Below are 11025 nucleotides of genomic sequence, written 5' to 3'. Positions count from 1 at the left end.
AAAATTCATAACTTCAAAAATATATATCCATATACAATAAAATTTATTTCTTTTGGAAAGGATTTTAGATTATCCACAAAACAAGATCCATTATAGATGCTGAATTCCAAAGTTCTTTTTTCAGAAAAAAAAAGATAGGATGAAACGGTTTACATCCTGGCTTAATTGAAAATAAAACAAATTATCCGAAAAATAAATAGGATGAAACTGGATGCCTCATTTCTTAAACTAAAAAAGGAAAAATTATTCCATAGACTCTTAGGATGAAACTGGTTGTATCTTGACTTTAAAATATATACTTCCTCCGCATAATATATCGAATAAGATCTAAACACCACTACCAACATTTTCAACCGCAACAAACACCACCACCTTCAATAGTAATAAAAATACAAAAAACACCACCATCGGTCCATCACCTTAAATATAAATACGCAGGATGAAAACAAATACATTGTACTATTCTTAGTACGATTGAGAGTGAAATCAACTGAAAATGAACGGAAATTGATCGGATAATAGTAACTCTGTCGTAGCAGCCACTTAATACTTCATAAACTCATACTTACCCTCAAATTGGGTTTCGTTACAACTTAAATATGCTCATGATTGGGGAGTAAACCCTAGTAAATACTCAATCATATCCGGACACGTGCTCTTTACCTAACATGCAACAATTGCCAAATGACTCGACTACACGTAACTGTTATTATGGAAGACGTGGTATTATTAAGGGCAGCTCGACTATAAGCTAACTAAATATAAGTCAGATGACAATACCATCACAAAATCCTTGTCCTCAAGGATTAAACTTAGGAAAATGGTGTTTAATGTGTGATGCATCTTCCCAAGTAGCATCTTCAGGTGTTGCATTGTTCCAGTGAATGAGGAGTTGTGGTATAGCCATCCCATTTCTGGTAATGGTCCTGGAATCCAGTGCTGCTGCAGGAATAACAAGTATCTAACCATCAGTGTCCAAAGTTGGCAGAGCATGGGAAGGAGTGTGACTGACACCAATTTGATTCTTGAGCTGAGAGACATGGAAGACATGGTGGATTCTAGCTTCAGCTGGTAGCTGGAGTCTGTAAGCTGCTAATCCAATTCTCTGCAAAATAATAAAAGGCCCATAGTATTTAGCAGCTAGCTTGAGGTTCCTTATTAATGACACAGATGCCTGCCTATAAGGTTGGAGCTTTAGGTAGACCTTATCCCCCACTTCAAAATGTCTGTCAGTTCTTTTAAAGTCTGCAAAGAATTTCATTCTTTCTTGAGAGTGGCGGAGAGCACCCTTCAAAATGTCTAGGACAACACCTCTTTTCTTCAAATATTCTTCAACAACACCAACTGAGATGGTTACTGTAGAAGGAAAATCTAAATGTGGAGGAGTGTATCCATACAAGGCTTGAAAAGGGCTCATCTTCAAGTTAGTATATAGTTGGTGTTGTACCACCACTCTGCCAATGGAAGCCATAAGTGTCATTTCTTGGGCTGATGGCCACACATACATCTCAAATAGTTCTCCAAGCATGAGTTTACCCTCTCAGTTTGGCCATCATTCCGAGGATGGTAAGCTTTGCTTAAATGTAGTTGGGTGCCCAAGGCCTTGAAGAGGTCCTGCCAGAAGTTGTTGGTGAAGATCTTGTCTCTGTCAGAGACAATAGAAGTAGGCAGACCATGCAGTTTGAATATATGAGATATGAATTCTCTGGCCACTGATAAAGCAGTAAAAGGATGATGTAAGCCAATAAAGTGACTATATTTTGTCAACCTATCCACCACAACCAGAATAACAGATTTTCTTTCACTCATTGGTAGGCCTTCAATAAAGTCCATGGAAATATGCTGCCAGACATGATCAGGAATTGGTAAAGGTTGCAGCATCCCAGCAGGGTAGGTGTGCTCTCCTTTATTTCTCTGACAAACATCACAACCAGAAACAAAATATAGAATATCCTTCTTCATTGCAGGACATAAGAAGTATATCTTTGCTCTGACATAAGTAACTTGAATCCTAGAATGTCCTCCCATAATGGAGGGGTGAACGGAACTGAGAATTTTGGTTATAATGTTGGCTGAGCTGCCAACATACAATCTGTTTTTGTATCTAAGTATACCATCCATATAATTAAAGTTTGATGCAGAGGCAGGAGCAAGTGCAAGATGAGTAATTATACACTGGACTTTAATATCTGCATCATAGTCGGAAATAATGTCCCGTGACCAAGCAGGTTGAGAGACAACAACAACATGGAAGTCACCAGTAGTGTGAGGCCTTCTGGAGAGAGCATCAACTACCTTATTGTCTGATCCTTTTTTGTATTGTATCTCATAATCAAACCCAATGAGCTTCATGAGCCACTTCTGTTTTAAGATAGTGGAAATCTTTTGTTCCAAGAAGTAATTGATGCTCTGGTAATCAGTCTTTATTACGAAATGTTGCCCTTGTAAGTACTGTTTCCATCTAGTGACAGCTTGGACAATAAATAATAATTCCTTCTCATAGGTGGATAAGGCACCAGCTCTGGGTCTAAGTGACTTACTGTAAAAAGAAATAGTTATGCCTTCTTGCATAAGAACAACTCCAATACCCAAATCACAAGCATCAGTCTCCAAAACAAACTGCTTTGTGAAATTAGGTAAATCCAGCACATGAGCAGTTGTCATAGCTGATTTGAGATTATTAAAAGCCTCAGTTGCAGCAGGAGACCAAGCAAAAGCATCCTTCTTTAATAAGTCAGTCAATGGCTTATTAATGAGACCATAGTTTTTCACAATTTTTTTATAGTAACCAGTGAGGCCCAAAAAATCCTCTAAGTGCCTTAATAGTTGTAGGGATAGGCCACTCAACCATAGCAGAAAGCTTCTCAGGGTCAGCCTTAACCCCATTAGTTGTGATAATATGACTTAAATACTCTAATTTCGACTGACCAAAACAACATTTAGGGAAGTTGGAAAAAAGCTTTACGTTCTCTTAGAATTTCTAGTGTGGTTTGTAAGTGAAGTATGCGAGATTCTAGAGAGGGACTGTATATTAAGATGTCATAAAAAACACCAGAATAAACTTCCTAAGATGTCTTTGAAAAACAGTATTCATGAGAGCTTGAGAAGTTGCAGGGGCATTGGTGAGGCCAAATGGCATTACCTTGAATTCAAAGTGGCTATGATGTGTCCTGAATGCAGTTTTGTGGATGTCAGAGGGAACAATCCTGATCTGATGATAACCCAACTTCGAATCAATCTTGGAAAAATATTTGGAGCCATGTAGGTCATTCAATATCTCTTCTATGACTGGTCTTGGGAATTTATATTTTATTATGATGTTGTTTAACTTCCTTTAATCAACACAGAACCTCCAAGAATTGTGTTTCTTCTTGACAAACAAAATTGGAGATGCAAAAGGGATGTTGCTTGGTTGGATGATGCCAAATTGGAGCTTTTCCTGTACTAAACCTTCTACATCTGTTTTTTGAATATAGGGGCACTTGTATGGATATAAATTGACAGGGACTGTACTAGGTTTGAGAGGGATTTTATGGTCCAAGTTTCTTTGAGGTGGGAGGGATTTTCACTCAGAGAACACATCAGGAAACTGGTGGAGGACATTAGATATTTGTGGTGGTGATGGGGTGGGGTGGATTGAACAATGTTGGCTGAGATGGAAAAAAGTTGGCCAACTACTCTATGAGAATGCTTCTTAAAGAACCTTTTAACTTCTCCTCCACTCATCATGCTTAAAGAAGACTTTTGTTGTATACCAGTTAAGGTTATCTTCTTGCCTTTGTGCTTGAAGGTGATACATAACTTGGATAAATTGAAAAGTACATCTCCAAAGTTTCTTAACCAATCTGCACCCAAAGTAATATCACAACCTCCCAATGGAAGGAGTCTCAAGTCACCACAAAATTTGTGTCATTGCATAGTCCACTCCAGTTTAGAGAAGATGCCAGAACTCATAGTTTTATCACCATTTGCCACAGTGACCAGTAAACTAGCAGTTTGCTCAATAGAACACTGTAAACTTGTAGCTAATGCACAGTCAATAAAATTGTGAGTGCTACCAGTATCCATAAGGATAGAGATAGGTTTATTTTTGACAAAACCAGGTATCCTAATAGTATCAGCTGAGACATTACCTGTCAAGGCATGTAATGAGACTTTCATATCACTCTCAACAAGAGTTTCCTCTTTAGTGTCATGCCCAGTCTCTACTCCTTCTTCAGAAATTTCCTCAGCCTCTTCTCCTATCAAAACACATAGATATTGTTATTTACATATGTGGCCTCTTTTGTAAAACTCATCACAATCAAAGCATAGCCCCTTGGCCTTCTCGGCTTGGACTTGCTCAGGAGTGAGTCTTTTGAGTGGTAGGTTGGAGATGGCTTTAGGTAGTGGTGGTTGAGGAGGTGATAACATAGGAACAAAAGTGGGTTAGAGAGTGAAAGTAGTGGATTTAAAAGGTCTAGTGGTGCAGAAGGAGTTAGGAAAATTTCTTGGAATGGGATTAGTGGTTTTTTGTTGCAAGGCAAAGGTCTTTTTCTGCATCCTAGCTAGTGAAAAAGCATGAACTAATGTTTTTGGTTCAAACATGAGAACTGAACTCTTAAGTTCTTCTTTTAAGCCACCAATAAAACTTTTTATGAAGTAAGATTCGGGAAAGGCCTGATGAACACTTAACAGTAAAGCCTTTAAATACTCGAACTCCTCAAAATAAGCATTTACAGTAGTTAGCTGAGCCAATTTATTGAACAACCTAATGGTATTATCATAAGCAGGATTCTCAAATCTTAAGCAAATGTTAGCACAAAAATACTGCCAAGGAATATCTTCTTTATTAAGACAAAAATTATCATACCATTTACTTGCCTTACCATCCAAATGGATTGCTTCCATCCTTGTTTTGTTGATATCTTGGATATTTTGCATTTGGAAGTAGTAATTACATTTCTGAATCCATCTTTTTGGGTTATCGCCATCAAAACGTGGAAAGTTAAGCTTTGGAATACGATGTTGTGAAGTGAAATCTCGACCACCAGAATGAGAAGTAAAAGGAGATCCACCATTAGAGAAGCCCTGATTAGAACCCTGAGCTCCATTTTGATCTTTGTTAAGATCTCTATTAGAAAAAAAAATCCAATTGAGATTTCAGACCCTTTCAATATATGCCTTAATTGACTGCATACTAACTTCAATTTCAACCTTCATCGACTGTACATCATCCTTCGTCGACGTTGTACTGATTTGCACAACTAGATTGTTTACCTTCAAATGTAGAAGATCAATCTCAGCTTGCTGTCTAGTTTTGGTTTCCTATAACTCTTTGCAAGACTGAAGCACCATGATGGAAGATAGGAATGAACGACTCTGATGCCAATTGTACTGTTCTTAGTACAATTGAGAGTGAAATCAACGGAAAATGAACGGAAATTGATCGGATAATAATAACTCTGACGTAGCAGCCACTTAATACTTCATTAACTCATACTTACACTCAAATAGGGTTTCATTACAACTTAAATATGCTCATGATTTGGGAGTAAACCCTAGTGAATACTCAATCCTAGCCGGACATGTGCTCTTTACCTAACAGGCAACAATTGCCAAATGACTCGACTACACGTTAGTGTTATTAAGGCAGACGTGCTATTATTAAGGGAAACCCGACTATAAGCTAACTAAATATAAGTCACATGACATACATTTTGAGGAAAACATGTTTATTTATAAAAATATATAAGATGAAATCAAATACATCCTGGAGATTTTTTTTTTATCAATCTATGCAGGATGAAACTAGTTTCATACAGGTTTAAACTAGGATGAATACGATTTATTCTAGGTTTAATCTATAGATATGATAAATTATATAGAGTGATTATCTAATACATTTAAAATGCAAAGTGTGCTCGTCACACGAGCTTACATTCAAAGTTTGAAATTGGTGCATTCATGTGTCTAATTATCAAGTATCAACCGTCAAGTATAGGGGAGTTTTAGCAAACAACTTATCTTAGCTGACCAGCTGATATTCTTTTTCTCTTACATTGTTGTGTATTATTTCTCAAAATAGACCCAACTCCTTCAAATGGAAAAACGTGAAATGCCAAGAACACTCTCACGACGGGAAAAATAGTAATCTACAATTGTAGATTAACAACTCATATTTTTAAAGTTGTAAAAGGTGGCATGTTTTACAACGTTTTTCAAACAAAAAGTTGTCAAAGTAAAAAACGTCCAACTCTTAAGACCAAAGAGTAGTGACGAGAATCAAACCAAAACGTTTTGTGTGAAAAGAGTTGGAAAGAGTAGTGACCACCTTTAGACTTTAACAACTTATATCGTAAAGGTAGTGAATAACTGTATAACAACATTCATAAGGGTTGTTGAAGATGAAAAAAATATCATTTCAAAAAATGATGTTGGAGAGATTCGAAAACAAGCCTAATATGTGTTAGCATAAGTCATCAACCATCTTTCCGGATTCACAATATTGGTAGTTTTGTGCTGCTTTTTTTTGTCATCAATATTCACAACCTTTATAAGAGTTGTAAAAAGAAAAAATGATTTTGAAAAAAAAATGAAGCTCAGGCGAGTTAAACATGAGCCTCCTTTGTCCAAGTCTGGGATTCCACAATCCTTCCACATTTACATGTCTGATTATATTTTACATTTACTTTTATATGTAAGAGAATTTTCAACTGAGCCTTAAAAAAAAGGCCAACAAATGCGCCACTTTGCTTGAAACATGCAAGGTATTCTCTGAAACATATAATGCCAATCACATTTCAATCAACATTCACAATACATATTGTTCCAATACTAAAGGCATCTGACATGATTTGACTATCAGAACGGTGACTGAACAATGACTAAAATCATGAACAATGATTGAACAATGACTTGCATTAACACTCACAAGTGACATGATTCTGATGCATACTTTAGGAGTGAAACTACTTAAACGAGTTTTTGCATAATTTTGCAATTGACAAGGAACTCTAGTATATTAAAAGTTACTGAGTTTATAAACATGTGTTACCTGTGTTTCTCGCCAACTGCAGAAGTTGAGACCAACACATATATTAAGCAACCAATTTCTGCAATCATAACAACTTCAGAAAATCTGCATTTAAAACTCAGTAAATCCCATTTTCTCTCCTCCTTTATCCGGGCTTGAGACCGGAAATACATAAAGTATCCACCACTCTGCGTGTTATACGTCTCCAACATCAACTCTACTACATAATTCAATTTAAAAACAATACATTAAAAGACAATACAGTACTGACTGTTGCTTTCTTGGTTCTTCTTCAGTTGATCATGTTGCACCCATTCTACCTGCTCCCCATTGAAACACACAATCAGAAGCAAAATGAAATAAAAAATACCCAAATTCAGTAGAAATGAAAAGAGTAAACCCACCATCAGTGACACTTCTTTTTCTTATTCTTCTTGTTCTTTTTCTTTTTCTTTGTCGGAACCACTAAGATAGGTTCAACATCGGTTCTTGCATAACTCTCGGTCTCGTTATCCATTTATAAGCCAAGACTTGAAGGATCCATTGGTTGGCAAGTTGTGTCTTCCTGTTCTTATATTCTTCTAATTCATGGAAACCTCTAGGTGGTGGTTTCAACATCACAAACCAATTAGATGCATCTGACTCGCGAGAATAGAAAACTTGTCGGGCTTGTGACGCCGCTAAAATGAATGGATCATTCTGATATTGGTTATTAAGATGACGTAAGTTGACCAATGTAAAGCCCTTTTCTAGATTGACACCAAAATAGGTGTGAGCCCGGTCACATTTGAATATGGAAATTTGAAACATATGTTGGTAGTCCAACACAATACATTTTATGTAAGGTGACAAATGTCCACAAGTATTCCGCACCGCGTTATCCCTGGTTTTTGTTATCATTGGTTTAAGTAAGATCTAAAAGAAAATGCAACATTGTGTCATCATTTGTCGTTTGTGTTGTGAAAAAATTTATTAACACTCAGTAGTTTGTCGTGTTTTCTATTGGTTCTTATAGAATGACCTTTGTTGTGTACTTGGTTAAACATGTGAAATACAGTAACTTGTTTTCGTACCAGTCCCGACGTACTTATCAAATTGAAAAGCTAAATAAATTCTCAGGTTATTTTAGTCCCGCTGCGAAAGTTATTAGACTAATAAACAAATAATTAGGTGAGAGAAAGGAATATTAAAGATTTTTGGGCATATAAACAGTATATGATTTTAGAAGTCTTTTTAGTCCAGCAAAAATGATTTAAGGGTTATTAGACCAATTTAGTGTAAGTGTTATGGGTTGTATATATGAATGAAAAGTAACTATCGCTTTTCCGAGAAGTAAAAGTTACAGTTTACTTCAAACAGACTAGGAGACTGGAAATATGATATGCATACAAATATATCAAAAGTTCAAAAAGAAGAAGATCTACATTTGTAAGGGGAAATATCAACGCATGCACATGCCCTTCGTGACAACCAAGAACGTGCAACAAGCTCCCTGTCTTCATCTACCATACACCAATCTATAAACAATACCAGAATTGTCAGAATATAACTTCTAGGTAATTATATGCTATCAGAAGCATCTAAAACACTTGGAAAGACAACATGCCTCAAATGAATCAAGAGTTCCAAAAAAAATTTCACCACTTTGATTCACTACCATGAGAAACAAATTGTCTATAAGATGGTGTACTAAATGTCTCGAAATTACGATAATGTATCATCCCATGCACAGACAGTGCAATCTAACGATGCACTTAGGAGAGTGAAAACACTGGGGGTACCAAAATACACCACCAACTTTTTCGTAGAAAATTTGTATGGACAAACTCAACACAACTCCGACAGTTAAAACTCAATCAAGAAAAGTGTCTAGAGTTATATCTCTATCTCTCTTGCGATTAGAACGTTTACAGAATTGAATTCGTGAACCTAATGTCAAAGAGAGTACCAAAGACCAATATCCAAGGATCAATCAACTCGTATCCAACAAACTAGTTCGGAAGTCTCTACTCTGATTGATCAATGCACAACCTGTGATATTTCAATTATAAAGATAAAAAAATATAATGTGGAAAAAGAAATAACATAGACACCAGAAATTTTGTTAACGAGGAAACTGCAAATGCAGAAAAATCCCGGGATCTAGTCCAGATTGAACTTCAAACTGTATTAAGCCGCTACAGACACTAGCCTACTACCAATTAGCTTTGATCTGGAATACAGTTGAGCCTGAACTCAGTCTCCCACTGATTCAGGTACATTCGCGCTCCTTAGCCAGTTGAATCCCAACATGACTCCGCAATTGATTCCCTTAGATGACGTCACACCAACTAAGAGTTGCTTCAACTTAATTGAAGATTTTAAACTAAATCTGTCTCCCACAGACTAAACCTATATAATTGATTTCCCGATTTACGATCGAAATTGATGATCAAATCAAACGTAGGATCAAGGTGATGGAAATCGATAGCAATTTGACAAAAGTCTATCTATCCTCAAAATCCGGACTTATGCAACCCGAAGTGCAACCTAGATTATTATTCACCTCACAAGTATAAAACTTGCGGAATCACAAAGTTGAGACGAAGAGAACTTTGTGATTTATATCTATCTTGTTCAAGTGATAAATCAACAACTTAACAAGATCAGGTTACTCAAGTTATCAAGATAAAAGATAACTGGACCTGGCTTCACGATAACTAATGAAGTCTTTATAGTCGCTAAACCTTTAAAAGGTTTCTGGAGAGGACGACTCTAGATACCACTAGGACACACCAAAAAGTAGTGTCAGGATTCAAAGATCCCAGTTGCCAAGACTTATGTAAACTTCAAAGCATAGGTTGCTTTAGGTTTAAGCTAAGATATCTTTGGAACCAAGCAAACAATATTCACAATTATATGAAAGCTTTGAATCTTATTCATATAAACAAGGTACACAATATGGTTAGGAACACCATAACCGATTCGCGTACAAACACTATCGCTAACATGGTTAGCCGAAACTAGACGGTTTGAACTTAAAAACTTAACACTCATTTTCATGAACACAAAGACATTAATCTTGAGTCACAATTGCGATCAAATGAGTCTAATATTTTTAGAGAATTGATAAAATGCAAATTATCTCATAGAAATAATTTAATCGCAATTGAACACATGAATTGACATAGTTGGAAAATGCACAAAGTACAAATACATGAGTCGTTCGTGAATCGGCCGAGCCATGGTACGCGGACCAGTTCGCAAACTTATGGGAAAATTTGAATTCTAGTATTAAAAGAACTTCTTCAGTTCACTTTGCAAACTTAGGTGCAAAACTGGGTTTCGGAGTTAACATAATTTTTCCAGTTTGCGAACCGGTTTGGATACCTTAAGACTTTAACGGTTCCAGAGTTCACAGAACCTTTCCAGTTTGCGTACCGGTTTGGGTACTAAACTGGTTCAATAACATAGAACTATATTGGTTAGCATACCGGTTTGGATACTTAAACCTGGTTCCCTTACCACAGTTCCGAAATGGTTAGTATACGGATATACATATTCAGATCACAAAACAAACAGATTTTCCCATGATGTGCATACGAATATACGTATCACACAAATCTATAAGTCGGTATATAACTACTCCACTATGTGTACGAGTACATGTAATACAACTTCAGACATATAACAGTTTTCTCAGTTTGTAAGACTGATAACATTGTCTTGTACTTTGAATATAGTAGTTCTATATTTCACTAAATCAATTCGAAACATTGCCGAATAAACATCAATGACACATATCAGTGTTCCAGGCTATTTTCGAATGATAAACTTGAATCATGATTTGGTTCTGAACAATAAATTTTTCTTCACCGAAATTGATCAAGTATGAACAAATGTTCATTAAGCTTAGTCATTATATTTCAATAAATTCGTAAACTAAATAATTAGTTCTCGACTCAAAATTCTTGTCTATGCAAGCTAGTCTAGTTAGGATAGAAAAGTGAATATAACTTGAGAAATAGGTG

This window comes from Papaver somniferum, chromosome 7 (genome assembly GCF_003573695.1).
Source record: "Papaver somniferum cultivar HN1 chromosome 7, ASM357369v1, whole genome shotgun sequence".
NCBI lineage: Eukaryota > Viridiplantae > Streptophyta > Magnoliopsida > Ranunculales > Papaveraceae > Papaver > Papaver somniferum.
This window is presented reverse-complemented; position numbering follows the sequence as displayed.